Genomic DNA, 16,716 nt, shown 5'->3' with positions numbered 1-16,716 from the left:
ATTTATAGCTTTTATACCTGAATTTTTATAAGTTCTTGATCTTCCAAAATATTTAAAGAACGTCAATGAGACTGTTATTATAATAATAACATTGCAAACGAACAGTCAGAAAAATTTTTAAGTATTTACAAAAGAGATATATTATAAATTAAACGATAAATCAATACATTATACTTATAAATCAATGTTGGGTAGAAGTTTTTGACAGATAAATAATTATAATAATACTCTGATGAACTAAGGACGATAAAGACGTGATTTAGTATTTAGTGCTTGAAATCAGTTACCGTGTAGAAGTTTTCATTCGTCTGTGTATTATGTATAGCAGAAGTAGCAAGTCAAAATCAAGTCTATAATCAATTCTATAAGATCAATAATAAAAGTTTTCAAATGTGTGTGTGTGTGTTATTGAAATTAAAAAGGAGTATCTAGTTGGATAAGACTTTTATCTCAGTAACAGTTAGAATAAAAAAAGACACAAGAGGAAGTGATTTTATTGAAAAAACAAAGATTTGTCTGAAGTTTTACAAAACTCGTTCAAATCAAACCATGCTTGTTTTCTTTTAATATTTGTTCCCCCTTACTTGTTTACTCTTGCGTAAAGAAGTAACAAGAAGACGGTAAATGCAGTTCGATTTAATAAGGAAGCAATGCTGATTTTGAAATCTTGATTAAAATCGTATGGATAAGGAATCATATGTTTTGTAATATAAATTATACTATTCTTTCAGTTAATGTATTAAAGTTATTAACGTAGTATATAAGAAATAGTACGTGGAAACGATTAGTTTCGGTTTTGTTTGTTTGTTTTTGAATTTCGCACAAAGCTACTCGAGGGCTATCTGTGCTAGCAGTCCCTAATTTAGCAGTGTACGACTAGAGGGAAGGCAGCTAGTCATCACCACTCACCGCCAACTCTTGGGCTACTCTTTTACCAACGAATAGTGGGATTGACCGTCACATTATAACGACCCCACGGCTGAAAGAGCAAGCATGTTTGGTGCGACCGGGATTCGAACCCACTACCCTCGGATTACGAGTCGAACGCCTTAACACATTTGGCCATGCCGGGTTCAATCACATTTTTGATATGTAGTAGACTGAATGGTTTTATATATATACACATACTACCTATCGAAACTGAAAGCATCTACTATATACAGAGGGCCCCAAAAGTAAGTATACAGTATATTGGACAGGACTGATATTATCCCCTCTAATACATCACCCAAAATATCTGGATTATGTTCTGAGTCTAGTGTTCGGCCCATTCTTTCTTGGCACTTACCATCCCCGCAAGAATACTTAGAATGATGGATCCTATTCACCATCAGGGGCCCCGACTCTGCACCGAATCAATCGACATGCAAAACACAGGTCAGTCGTCAAAGGCAGCATCTCTAGTTCCATCATCTCCGAAGTTCTGTGAGACAAGATTCGTAAGGTTGGTGGGAAGTACACCTGCCACCCCTTGAGGAAAGGTTTTCGTTCGTATCTTCCTAGCTTTTCTGCCTTCTCCCCAGCCTTCTTGGTTACCATGACTCAAGCCTAAAAATAGCCACTTTCTTTTCAGAAGATGGGTTTCTCTGATTACAATTGCTCATTCATCATGGTAGAGCTAAATATTGCTCTTCATCGATCTGGCAGAATATTAATCAGACCCGCCGATATTCATCAAGAGATGATGCACCTTTTATCTCCTGCATCTCTTTCGTTCTTCTGGCTGTTTTCAACTGGACTTAGCAAGAGAACGCCTTTCCTGATACTTGATGCCAGACTATTATACTACCTTTTTCTAAGCCTGGGAAAAATCCCAAGATTCCAAACAACTGTAGACCTATTGCTTTGATGAGCTGTCTGTGTAAAGCCTTGGAGAAGGATGGTCAGTGTTCGTGTTTTCGGTTCTTGAAATCAAACGACCTCTTCCCCGCCCACCCATTGTGGGTTAAGATGACTGTGCTTTACCATGGGCTACCTGATTCGACTTGAAACATTGATCAGGGAAGACTTTATTTGGGAAATAAATATATATTCGCTCTTATTCAATCTTGAAAAAAGCTTATGTCACTATGTGTAGGAACGGACATCTACGTGACCTTTACTGATTGCATGGAAATTTGCCCGTTTTTATTCAAAACTTTTTATTCGAAAGACGATTCCAGTCGTTTGTTCCCACAGGAATTTTAAGTCCATCAGGGCTGTATCTTGGATGTCACATTTTTCAGTATTAAGATCAACTCTATCACTCGTCAACTTTCTCCAACTGTTGCAAACGACCTATATGTTGATAACTTCCACGTTTAGTGTCCGTCATTGAACATGAGGTTAATAGAGCAGCAGAGTTTCAGACTACCCTCTATCGTCTTATGCATTGAACCATCTCCAATGGTTTTAGTTTCTCTTATTCGTGCACTTTTGCCAGCGACATGTTATTTCTATGGTGCCAGAGACGAAGTTCTTAGTGCTTGTTTTTGACCACAAGCTGAGTTTTACCCTACGCATTAAGCAACTTTATGTCAGATGTGCCAGAGAACTGAACATCCTCCACATCTTCTTTTCCACTTCTTGGGGAAAGGACTGATGTTGTATGCTGAAGATCTATTGTGCCCTCAATTATGGTCGGCCAGGACCTCTGAATTCCATTCACTATCAGGGTCTCCAGCTTTGCATGGAGTCATTCCAAATATTGCCATTCTAGACTTCTTATACCGACGTTTGCAACATTCCCTGCAATACGCTGCTAAACTGCGATTTTTGCCAAACACCCCACCTGGGATAGTGTTTTCCTACCTAAGTAGGCTGTTCTATTCAGTCAGTTATTCCACCTTTTGGCTTCCGTATCTGAACACACATGACTGAATTAGACCTGGCACTGAATGACGTTTACATGTCTGGTATTTAGCCTGTTCTTTCGTGGCAGCAAACCATCCCCACATATAATCTTTCTTTGAGTCGCCTCACAAAGTCGGATACTCCAGACTGGAAATACACCCTTGTATTTATCGAAAAACTCTCGAACCAGACTGACGGTCAAATCCCAGTATTCGATTAGAATAGCTCCAGGCTATCACTTCAGGTAAGTGATACCTAACGCAGGTATCCATCATGAAGCTTTTCAAAATTCAACAAACAAATAAATAGGAGTAACAAATGTAAAACTGCTGCCAGTCCATTATACATACGATGTCTAAAACACAAAAAAACATTTTATACTAAATTTATCTTACCTAAAAACAAAGCATTATCTCTAATTCAATGGAAATATTTGCTTATTTTGTATCTAAAAAACATATAAAAATAATAGCATTGTTTGTTAAATATCACACAAAGCTACCCCACTTCCATGTGCTCTAGCGTTCCCTAATTTAGAGATGATAGACTAATCAACAATCACTGCTAGCTGTAGGACTATCAAAATCGAATAATAGGATAATCCGTCAAATTATAAAGCTTTTAAGAGTGAAAAAAATGTCTGGTGATGAGAGTACAGCGACCGACTCTTAGGTTACATTTCGAACGCTCTAACCAGCAGGTCATGCCAAGTCCCAAAAACAATGGTAAAGTGATAATTGTTTAACTTTCTGACACGTGTTTTTTATTGTTGTTTTCTAGTTTGTATAACTGACAAATGATGAAAAAGTAGGCTTTTCTTTTTTATTTCTAGATTTTTAGACGTATTTTAAGACTATATTTATAAACGTATATTTTATGTTTTTTTGTTAATTTTATTTGTAAGCAAATGTATCGTAAGTTTGGATGTGAGTAAGCCCAACTTATGTGTGAACTGATTTGCAATCTCTTTTTGAAATTAGAAGTCAAATATTTATTCAAGCAAATTATCTTAGTTGTAGGAATTTGCTTTTGCTTTATGTCTGAGTTGCAGTGAATATACGTACACATTCAATAAAGCCAAGTGTCACTGGTACACCAAGACGTACGAGAAATACAAGCTATACTAAAGATACAGCTATGTGCTTATTAAAGTTTCGTGTAAAAAAATGATATGCTATAAAATCACACGTTGGTATTGGTGGGTTTTATTATATAAAAGCTACAGAATTTGCTATCCGTTTTCTGTCCACTGCGGAAAGTCGAACCTCAGATTTTATCATCATAAGTCCAAAATCTCACCGCTGGCTCTCAAAATACTGAGAAATTATAAACACGTTGCAGGAATTTAAAGTAAATTTCAAATTAAATTTTATGATTTGTGTCCAAGAAAAAGGAATTTCTACTAAATTCATCAAAGCTTAAAATTAGTTTATATTTATAACATATTCCAGGAATGGCCTAGTCGTTAACGTGACAAGATTATGAATATTCACTGTCTCGTGTCCTGTTATTATGCGCGAATAGTATAATAACTGCAATGTTTATAGAGAGAGATATTTATATTCCAATGAAGCGAAAATTGTAACTAGTTCACCATGAAAATATAATTTGTTTAAACAAATAGACCGAAAACTTTAGCGTAGTATTTCTAAAAAGCCTCTATTTGACTTTGTCGTTTTTAAATGTTTTGAAACACCTTAAATATTAGATTTCGCATTAAATTTCAAAGTTAGGACAACAGTTATTCATTTTCTTAATGAAATTCCGTAACAAATTAATTTCTCTAATGAAGTTTAAATATTTTAACTGATTAAAATGGAGGGTCTCGGGTTCAAATCTCTGTCACAACAAACATGCTCACCCTTTCAGTCTTGAGGCGTTATAATGTTACGGTCAATACCACTATTCAATGGTAAAAGAGTAGCCCAAGAGCTGGCGGTTGGTGGTGATGACAAGCTGCCTTACACTGCTAAATTAGGGACGGCTAACACAGATAGCCCTCGTGTAGCTTTGCGCGAAACTCTGAACAAAAGAAACAAAAAAATGAAATATTATAAACGAAGTGTTACTTTTTACTCAAGAATTTGGAATATAATATCAAATAGATAGGCATAGGTTTATTTAACTAATTAGAAGATGGGTGTAAGAAATGTTTCGTTTTCTGTGTGTGTGTGTGTGTTTTTCGTATAGCAAAGCCACAAAGGGCTATTTGCTCAGCCCACCGAGAAGAATCGAACCCCTGATTTTAGCGTTGAAAATCCGGAGACATACCGCTGTACTAGCGGGGGGCTTTTCGTTTTCTCTGAAAACAGGTTATTTTTACCTTTTATGTTTAAACTGCCTGAAGGTTAGCGTACACACAGACATATATGCCTCGAAGAAGTTCTACCTTTCGAAAGTTCGGGTTATAAAGTATCGTATTTTTGCATATATAAATGTCAGTATGGGGGGAATAAGTGGTTATATTCATGATAACAATCTATTCACAGCATGAGAACATACGCCAATTTGCAATATTCATGATAACAATCTATTCACAGCATGAAAATCTACGCCAATTTGCAATAATCATGATAACAATCTATTCACAGCGAATTGCATGAGAGCCAATTTGCAGTTGCCCCCATTGACTCAGCGATAAGATAAGGGTTTTTACGCAAGAAATTGAGGTTTGATACTCTTAATGTAACCAGTTGTGTAGGATTTCGCTTAATCACAAACAAAAATCGTTTGCAACCTGCACTCCAAATATTTTTGCTATCATCTCTCTCTTCCTGCTCCCGATGGCTCAGCGGAGGCAAGTCTCAGGACTCGTAAAGCTGAAAGTTATTTTTGAATGTCCACCATGGTCAGATAATGGAGAGCGTGATGTTTTGTATAAAAAATAGGATAATGTTTTAGTTTCAGGATGTTAGACGTTACACATTTGAGACATCGTTATTCAAGTGACAATTATGCTATTGCCTCTTTCAATCATAGACTTACACATTAGGTTCACTAATGTCGTTTTTAAAATCTGGTGTTAATACTCTCACCATGATTAACTTCTTGCCATTAGCTTATTTGACTAAGATTTCTCAGTACAGCCTATTGTTATACCACAGTGAAATAATTAATTATTTTTTCTATAAATATACATTTGTTATTAAATAATACATACGTTCTGGTGTGTTTGTATCGTTTCCTCAATCGTACTCATATCTGGTTTATTTTTTGTTGTCCAGTGAAACTTTCATAAAGCCTAGTGATGACGATTTCTCGCTGTATAACTTTCCAACAGGGATGGTTCTGGAAATTTATAGCAAGTGAAGATCTTTTATGACACTCAGATGTTGATTATTGTATTGGACCATATAAACAAAACTCCTGACGTTGTTACTCATAGACTTAAATCACGTTACGTATCACTGTTTTAGAGGTGCAGTCTTTTTAGTGTTCTGCTAGGGCATTGTTTCACAGTGTTGAAAATAATGGAATAAAATATAAAGTTGTATAGAACTGATCATAAAGATGGCTGGGAATTGATGAAAAATATGTTATATCGTGAAACAATTGTAGCTTTTTGAAAGCAATATTGAAAATAGTTGTAACGATAATTCAATTGACCTGTCTTCAAAGAAAGATTCATGACTCGCACCTCGTTGCTGCAAAAACGCGCTTTGCAATTTGAGAGTCTGACTACGCTATCTGATTAAACAAGAGTAGCTCAAAAGTTGGCGGTAAACTTTGCTCACTCATTGCCTTCCTTCTTCCTTCGTTATTTAAAAAAATTAAAAAAGGTTCTGCCAGGATAGCCTTAGTGTAACGTCGCGCAAAGTATGAAACAGACAAATGAAACTGGATAAAAGCTGCAAAAAAATTGATGTTTTTAATAAAATGCTTTCCAAATTTGTCTACGTAATGAGAAGCACGAAGTGTGATGAGTTGTACGATTAGTTCATGAGATGTTTTCATGATGTAGAATCTTCATATACATAATTTTCAAAAAAATATTTCTTTCATTGACATTGCACCCAGTGTTACTGCGTTACATTACATTCGATCCTGTTTGTTATAATATTTTCTATACAAATACTACGTGACTAATTTTACAAAGTCAGGAACATTTTGACAAAAAAAGACATGGTTCGTGCACCTTATTTACACACACTAAACGCTAAAAGCAAATATATAGTTATAATAAATCGTACAAACTTCGGTCAAAAAACTCTGGTTAACAATTCCTTAATAGTAGAAGAGGAAAGTGCTCGATAGTGATCTTATTATATGACGTTTCGCGCCCCAAATGTTCTGAGGGATCTTATACCATAGATTAAATATTGATGACATTATTCCTTTGATACATAAGAAATTATAACTACATGTCACTAGAACATATCTTTTTCTTGACTACTAATATGCTTAAAAGTTTTGAATACTAACATACTCCCTCGATTGTTGTAATTCGATAACCATTCAAAGACGGAAAATCTTTGACATCGATTATTTTTTTATAAAATTAGACCTCTCACATTAGCAGACAAATTATTAACTTAGATGAAACATTAGGACTTTATCATCAAACCTATATATCTAATTGACTGAGGAAGGCTTTTTAACAATATGAAGACATAATGAAACTTATGTGAATGGACGACATCTGGACCTGAAGACGAAAGGCAGAAGGCTTTCGAAGTGCTGTCGTCTACACTTGTGTGAAAAAATTTAATGAGGCTATTACAGTCTTCGCAACAATGACACTTATTTTTGTTTTATACAAACTAATTTTAAATGTTTTCATGTTTGTGGCAAAAACATCAAGATCTGCTTTATAAACCTTTTAAAAACGTTTTTATGTTTGTAGTAAAAATATGAGCGGTGTTAATTAGCGCTTTGATGTGTGGGTTCCTGACCAATGAGACACCGACAATGTCGACAAGTTTTCAGCGTGAACAGTAGTATTCAACATTAAGTACAATTTTTTTTATTTTTTTTCCCGAAGGTAACCAGGAAATGTTTTGTTTGCTGAAAGACAACAACAATGTTTTCTATCGCTGTCTTAAACCTAAAGTTGGCATGAATTTTTTTCATTTTTTATCCCATTTACATTTCATCAACTATATTTGTACACTCACATATTTGACTTTTTATTAATTGAGCTAACATTGCAGGAACTGATAATTTTCTTTTTCAGATTAGGTAATATTCAACATTAAACAACTGAGCTTTATCAGATATCACAGTACAAAAATTAAAGTAGGTTCGCTTGCTTTAATCTATGATAAAGCACAGTAAGAAAGGTAAGCGCATAGCAACAAACAATAAAACATTCGAAATCTAATTGTTTTTCAACAACTGTAAGTGCTGTTGCTAAGCCCAAATATTTACAAACGCTGAGAGTTCGCATTTATGAAGTCTGTTCGGGTATAAGTTTTCAATTGAAGGCCGCATGGTAAAACAGGCTCTATTTTAACTGGTAGTTTTTTATTTATTTTCATGTTAACATAACACTTAGGTCTATTCATTGGCTTAGGATTTTTCTCACCACGCATGTAAAACAGAATACTTTTGTTTATAATGTGGAATGACTTAAGAAATGTATAAAGAATTAACAACTGTTTACTGGATATTCTAAGATTTCGCGAACTCATCGAATCTTAAGAATACAAAAAAGGGTGTGGGTGGTGTCAGATTTCGTCACTTCGTCATCTGTATTAACTCCATAAAGACAGACCCTACAAAGCTGACATTAAAGGTTCCACCTTTAAGATCGATTAGCCATGACATCCAACTTCGTAATAAAAAGTTGGCATGATAAAATGTTAGTGCGTATGAATACTAGTAAGTACTTTTACTCACTTAATAAAGATTACCAAGTGATTATTCTAGGTTTAAAGTTGAAAATGTTTATGTATATTTTTATATATCTGTTAATCAAAACGTCTGTTCTGCAGTGCCTAAAACAGAGGTAGTTATTTAAAACCAGGAATAACTACACGAAAATATAAAGTATAACAATCTTAAGAAATGGGATTTATTCTTTATTTGCTAATTATTCTAATGTTACTGAATAAATTATTGAAAATGTTTCTTGTTTGTAGCAAAAACAACAAGTTTTGTGTTACACATATTTAATCAAAGTTTCATGTTTGAAATAACATCTTAGAGCTTTGTGTTATACATATTTTGAAACAAGATTTCATGTCTCAAATAAACACATCCAACCATGCGTTACGCAAATCTAAAGACATTTTTCTGTACTACAAACAAAAGACGAAAACATTGTCTGTCTTTGAAATGCTGAATACGTCTTATATTGTATGTCTCAAGAGCTTTTAAATATTCCGAATAGAAAATCCCTAATAGTTGTATCGAAAAATGCTCAAGAAACCGTAAAAAGTATGAGACAAAAGAGTCTGTTTTACTCATTAAAAATAACCGATAATCGATAAAAACATTATGTCACAAACTGATGTAGTATGTTTTTTATAAAATAAATATTTCAATAAATAAAGAAATATTGTGAAATATGTATTTTATCTAAAGTAGGAATCAACATATATTTCCAAGAGTAAAGACGAGAAATAAACGACGACTTACATTTATTCTTCAATGGGATGGTTATTTATTGCTTGTCCGTGAAATTGGAAAATTTGATTGTTTGTTTGTTTTGAATTTCGCGCAAACCTATTCAAGGGCTATCTGCGCTAGCCGTCCCTAATTTAGCCAACTCTGGTGCTACTCTTTTACCAACGAATAGTGGGATTGACTGTGACATTATGACGATCCCCCGGGTGAAAGGGTCAGCATATTTGGTGCAAGGGAGATTCGAACCGGACCTTGGAAAATCTGAATTCCTCCTCTCTGTAAACAACTTTCATACATCTGATATTGCTTCAGTACGAACGTACGATTAGCCAGAGTGCACAATCTAAACTTTTTAATGTATAATTATTTTTTCTTTTAACTTTAAGGAAGTGTGGTTAGTTTACAAATAGTAATGAAATGAAAATAACGTCAGACAGTTTTTCAACTTTGACCTCAGTGGCCCAGTGGTAAGTCTAGGTTTTGATACTCGTGACGGGCAGAGCACAAATAGCCCATTGTGTAGCTTTACGCTTAACAATAACAAAACAAAGCAAAGCAAAGCAGATATACTCTTCAAGGTAGTAGTTAGGAAATAAAACTGTGTCGCGAAGTTGGAAGTGTCTTTTTAATCAATAACCGATTTAAAAAAATATTTTTTTATTGAAATCTTAAAAATATTTTCAACAGACAATAATATATTGTACTTCAAATGTGTTTCATTGCTCAATATATCATTCACCACTATTAATACGAAAGATTAAGTAACACTGAACAGTAATGCTTTCTCTAATGATTTAATATTACTTTGTGGCCGACCCCATTCCGAAATTGTAATTTTCTATCTGAGCATTTTTGTTTATAACTAAGCACAAAGCTACAAAATGGGCTGTCTAACTGTGCCTTGCCAATAACGGTATTGAAACTCATTTCTAGTGTTTTATGTTTGCAGACATACCACCTGAACAGCAAGTGGGCTAAAGAGCTACGTGTAGCCATCAAACTAAATAGAAGAAGAGAGTCATCCAGAAGTACCTGTAGATACAAGAGCCTTGTTAGACTCTTTGAATATCATTTTTATAATGTTTCTAAATGTGATAGAGCAGAAGGTTTGAAACAGCAACTTGTATGATACCTCGGACCTTCTAATACGCAGCCCGAAACACCAATGATTAGATTATGCCTCGTCTAGCTTCATATCGTACCATAATTCGCAATGATTAAAATATATTACAAAACCTTTTTACATGACAAACTTACTTAGAAACATAATTAAAGCATTTGTTATTTCTGCGAGTTTTAACAAACGTATATTTTATATATAACCACACTTTGAAGTGTTACTTAAAAGCATTTTTCTTGCTGAACCTACTTTGTTAATTTCCTGTCTCTCTTTGTGATCGAACAATGTAGTTTATATATTTTCGTGTCTCTTCTTCCAGCAAATCTGTATTGGGCTCACTAAAGCAAAATTGCTAAGTTATATGAAAGAACATGCAAATTTTCGATTCCTCACTAAGTCGAGTGCACTTAAACACGTTTAAATGAAAGTGACATTGACCTCTATTTAAATTACTTTAAGATCTTATGAAGAACCAATCGTAAACAGGGTCTTCAGCTCAACACATAGGTACTTCTGCTATTAAAATATAATTGGTTATTTACAAAAGGCTATTTTTAATTTTATCCTGACATTAATAAGCGTTATGTATAATGTTTTCAAGTCTAAATACAATCTGTCTGTGCTGTCTGCTTACGTTTCAATCTGTCATATCTGTATAATAATACATTTAAGACACAAACGTAATATAGTTTGATAATTTTCAAACCAAACTTCAGTCTTAAAAAGTTTAAACTGGTTTAATTAATACTCAAACCTCGTTAGCATAGAAGCTTTGTTCTTAGACAACTTATTATGTTTAAATAAAAAATGTATATAATTTGTTGACAATATGAAAATCAATTAATTTTAAATATATTTACGTACATAGTTTGTATTTCTAATTTGTTTCCTGCAAAATGGAATGTTAAGTTATAGATAATAAATTAATTATAAATTATACAATGTTCAACGTTGAATTATGTAAGTCAGAGAAACTTCATTATCAAATCATTGTGTTTAGTTGTGTGTGGTGAATAATTTTACTCCACCTTCTTGTCTTATAGAAATACATTTTACTGAAAAAGTGATCTATTTTATAATTACAATTGGGTATAAAGCTACTTAAGAAGCTGTACCCACCACGGGTATTGAAACCCGATTTTTAGCGTTGTAAGTCCACATGCTGCTGAGCCACTTGGAGCTAGTGGACTATTATTACAAGAACACAAGAGCTAATAAGAAAAGCTAAACAGGGGCTATGACCTCAGCCTTTTTATTTGTAAAGTTTGTTAAAAAAACCTACAATTAGGAACGTGGTACTCGAATCCAAAAATTTTAGATTATTTCGAGGTATTCTCATGATTTGTCATGATGTAGTTTTGCACACTGACATTGGCTTTGAGACAACCCATCTCAGATATCTGCTAATTACTATTGAGATGAAATAAAGCTATAAAACTATTCAAATGCAACTGTGTACAGTTATACTTCGATTGATGTATAACATGAACATGGCAATTTCAACGCTAACAACAACCGTATAATGCAGCCTAGAAATAGAAAATTTCATATAATACGTCAAAATATATTCTGCTAAATTTTAACACATTCTGTTTGTTAAACATTCAAACAACTTTTAAAAGCACTTACTATCACCACTTACAAAGTCAGTTCAAGTGATACAACACCGTTATGCTGCTCAGTGCTTATACTTTATGAGTTCATATGCTCTTAATATTTCAGACATGCCAGTATGACAGTTTAATCCTGTTGAAACTATTTAGCAAAAAAGAACAACTAAAAATGACCTTATTAGGTTTGCCATGAGACGTTTTAGGTCCAAAACAGACATATATATATATCTGTAAAATCGCATGCATGCTCACACGCATAAACAAATATATTTATGTGTATTTGAAAAAAAAAAGTAAACGGTTGCAATGAAACAAGACACCTAAAGGCATAAAAAATACAGACAATACAAAACTTAATAATTACCACAGCATACAAAGTCCTTTGCAGCACTTCATCAAAATTCATACACAAATACGCAAATATTCAAACCATAGCTGATAGACTCTTGCATAAAATTCTCAAAATTACTTTCAGAAAAATTGGTAAAAAATTATTTACTATGTGGGCTTGATTGCTACTAAATACATGATGAAAATAGACCTAACTACCTCTCTCCCGTTAATATCTATTTTAAGAATAGGAATGTGGTAAGGCCACCTATTACTAGACTATAAGACCCACACTAGGTTAGCGTTGAGGTTTCAACACTTAAAAAAGGTTTTTTTAATGACGAATGTTATTGAGTAAAGTACTGGTACATATATGGACATTTGACCTGAAAGGGGTTAGAGCAAGTGCTATTTACTTTAACCCACATGTAACTTCACCATCAACATCCAACAGTACAAAACTTTAAGAGAAAAAACAGGAGGAAGAGGCCAAAGTGAACCTGACCCTCCCTAGTCTATAAAACCAAAAACCCGACAAGCAGCAGCAATGAAACAGGAGCAAACCTAATAACCTTTATTATTCAGCACATACAGGTTTCAGCTGTGAAAACGTCTTAAAACAAAATTATTGTATACCGGCTGTTTTCGTCGGATTTGAATACATTCATATAATTATAACTTTTCTGGTTACTTATAATATTTTGCATTTTTAAAATTAGTGTAAGAAATAGAAAACTGGGTATTTATTATCAGAAATTTGATGTTTTACTCTTAGAATTTCGTTTTACTTATGTCAGTATGCTATGTTTTAAATCAAATAACCTTCAGATAGAAAAAAAAACAAACTTACTATAGAACATCATCGATTTGAATGTAAGATCTGAGTTAACCAAACAGCTCCTTTGTATTTTATACGCATAGACTTTCATTTATTTCCGTGTAGTCGACACATTGACTTATTCGTTGTAACTGATTTCTTCAGAAATTATGCACTTAAGTAAACTTACTCAAGTGGTAAAAAATGCGATTCAAACTTATAGCTCAACTTTACTTTAGAGCTAAACTCAGCAGTACCGAAATACGTTTATTACTTATTTCTTTAGGAACTGTGGCGTAGTTAACTGCCTAATTGTTTTTATTGTTATATGTAACTAAGCATAAAGCTACATAGGGCTATCTGCACTCTGCCTTACCGGTATCGAAACACGGTTTTTACCGTATTAAGTTCATAGACCTACAGCTGTGCCACTGGGAGGCAACTGCCCAATTTCTTTAGAGTTTCTTAGTGTTAAATACCTTACTTAGAAGGATTTGAATGGTAATATAAGATTTAGAACATGTAATGATAACCACATAAAACTGAAGAAAGCTCCAGTGCAGTCAAACGAAGGTCACTAGTTTTATAAAATAAACTGCCCTGCTGACTAGGACGCTTGTCTCACAATGTGCAAGTCACACGATCACATCACAACACCCTTTGAACCGTGAGAACGTTATAACATAATAATCTATCACTCTAATCGATTAGCGTACCCTATGTGGACAGTTTTAACTAGCTACATTCTCTCTAATTTATTACTTCTAAATTAGGAACAAATAATCCTCGGTTAGTTTTGTGGAAAATCAAACAAATAAACAAAAATCTTAATAATCTAATATAATAAACGAATAAAAAAAATTTTCTGTATAATGCAATACATTTCTTTTTTTTTACAGATCTGCTTCCTAAAACTACAAAAAATGTTTTCTTTCGGATAGTAATGTTTACTGAGATATTCTGAGCCATAAGATAGAAAGTGTGCCAAAATTTTTTAAATAAGCTGTTTTATGGTTGTTGTTATTAACAGAGAAGGTTGAGTGAGTCCTATAAAAACGATGTAAACAAAGAAAAATGTACGAAGCGTGTTGTCAAAATTAGTTTCTAATTACCTACTTTTGTCTGAATATTTAATTATTAGTATATCTTGACCAAAAGAGATATAGACTAGAGCTTAAAATAATGTAGATAATTTTATATACTGGTCAACAGATATACAACTGAATACTACGGAATGTTATAACCCAATAACATAATGAACCTTTAAGAAGCACTGTTTACTTTTATCAGAAAAACAGAAGAATAACAAACACGCGTATCTATACTGAAGGAAGTAATTGTGTTATAAATCGTAGTTCTCTTAAAACTCACACAAATGGTACATGCAAGAAAAGCCTGGTAACTACAATATCTTACAACAGTTAAAGTGTATTTTCGAAACTTCGTGATTTTATCTCTGTGATTTGTAAAATAAACAACCAAAAATTGTACAAGATATGTATATCTTGTGTGTGTGCTTTTAAAAAAGTAACACTCTGTTTTTTTTATACTTAATATAGCAGATCCATGCATTACTTATCATTCCTTTATAATTTGTGTACACGTAAAAGTACTAACACACGCTTACACTTGATTCATAGTAATTCCCAGTTATATTAGGTTTGGTATGGCTAGGTGATAGAGCACTTAAATTTCAGTCTAAGGATCCCGGGCTCGACTCCATATTCCAACAAACATGCTCGCTCTTTCACTAGTGGAGGTGTTATAGCGTGACAGTGAATCCCTCTATTCGTAAAAAATGTAGCCCAAGCGTTGGCGGTGAGTGGTGAAGACTAGTTGCCTTCCATCTAGTCTCTAACTGCTAAGTGGCGGACGACTAAAGCAGATAGTCTTCACGTACCTTTGGTGAAATTAGAAAAAAAAAATTACAAATTCATAGTAATGACCTACAAGATTATGATTAGTTTATATTCATTATTATATGTTTGAATATCATTCGATTCGTATTACGCGTCATCAGACTAGTTTTCACAAGCATTTATATCGGTTTTAGTTTCAACCTGAAAAATACCATGATAAACACTTCTTGATTTACTATATAATTAATTTCCACACAGAGAAATGATAGCCAAGGAGATAAATAACTGCTTGGCAAACTAGACGTAAACATAACCAACGAAACTTTCGTTACACAACCTTAAGAACAGTTCCCGTTGCCCAGTTGTGCCAATCGAATCAATTAGAATTATACAGTTGTGCTAATTAAACTTCAGAACAACGCTCTTTGCGAGTATAGAACAAAGCAAAGAAGATATAAAAGTGGAACGAAAAATATTTAGAATCTTGGCAAACATCGTAAGTTAAAAAATAACCTGTTTAAGTTCAACCTACGTTTCATTTACAGTGTTTCTTGTTTGTTTCATAATGGAGTCCTTTAACATAATAAAAACCTGATAACTAGAACAGAGTGAACTTAGTTATTATATTTTAAAAGTTTTGTCTGTGATGTACTGATAATGTCGATTTTTCCTACAGTTTAAACTAGTTAGTGTTTGACTTTTCTTGTTATGAATCTAAATGTCCAAGGTTAGAACCCGTGATTTGCCAGTAAAAATGCTCTACGATTTCAGTCTGAAGATTCATAAACGTTTATACGGCAGTCAATCCTGCCGTTTGGCTAAACTTTTCTAGGCTTGAAAAGCTAGAAATCCTAATCTGGATATTTAATCGATTTCTCCGGTGTGACAGCGGTAAGTCTACAGACTTACAACGTTAAAATCCAGGGTCCTATTCCCCTTTGTAGAAAGTGAAGACAGCCCTGTATTGCTTTGTTATAAAAAATGTCTAGTATTTTCCCATTCTACATAGGTACTTGACAAACAAATTAATACCCTTTTTGGGCTTGGCTAAAGACATCGTTTGTATAATATTATAAATTGATGTTTTGGTTTTTAACATTCGGTTTAATTAAAGTAGAGTCGATAAAATAATTTTTGAATATACTTTTGTTTGATATGTATATGTACATGAAGATATTTATATATAACATATATATGTACATATGTTTATAAGTAAAGCAAAAAAGGTAGTTTATTGCTGAGACTTTTTTCAGTTGGAAATTTGGTTCTATACCGCCTTGTTTTAAAAATGGTAAAATTTTTTGGATTAGCTTTCTAATTTGTTTTAATATGTCTTATTACGTTATTTGCCATTCTTTTCTGATAATCTCATCTGTACGTCTGTTTATGTGGTAGCGATTAGTGTTTCTAATGTATACCTATATTTGCGTGCAAACCATTAATTAACATTGAGAAGTTGGAAAGCAGTCTCTGTTTCGAAAAAAAAGAATAAAATGTGGCATATGTTTAAAAATAACCCTAAAGTCACCTTTAAGTTGGAATATATTTGTCTCTTAAGTGTGTTTTGAATTGTTTGCT

General features: G+C 33.4%; 1 long non-coding RNA gene across 1 annotated transcript in view; it reads right to left on the bottom strand.

The window, feature by feature from the left end:
* Positions 1-15,596, bottom strand: part of LOC143254223 (uncharacterized) — a 29,732-nt gene extending 14,136 nt beyond the window's left edge. Inside the window, exons 1-2 of the long non-coding RNA XR_013030111.1 lie at positions 15,476-15,596; positions 14,907-15,179 (exon numbers count right to left, since the gene is read on the bottom strand). This is a non-coding gene — a long non-coding RNA (uncharacterized LOC143254223). The remainder of the gene's footprint in view (positions 1-14,906; positions 15,180-15,475) is intronic.
* Positions 15,597-16,716: the final 1,120 nt, after the last annotated feature.

Source organism: Tachypleus tridentatus, chromosome 1 (genome assembly GCF_004210375.1).
Source record: "Tachypleus tridentatus isolate NWPU-2018 chromosome 1, ASM421037v1, whole genome shotgun sequence".
NCBI lineage: Eukaryota > Metazoa > Arthropoda > Merostomata > Xiphosura > Limulidae > Tachypleus > Tachypleus tridentatus.
Note: the sequence above shows the minus strand (reverse complement) of the source record. Positions and strands in the feature narration are given on the sequence as shown.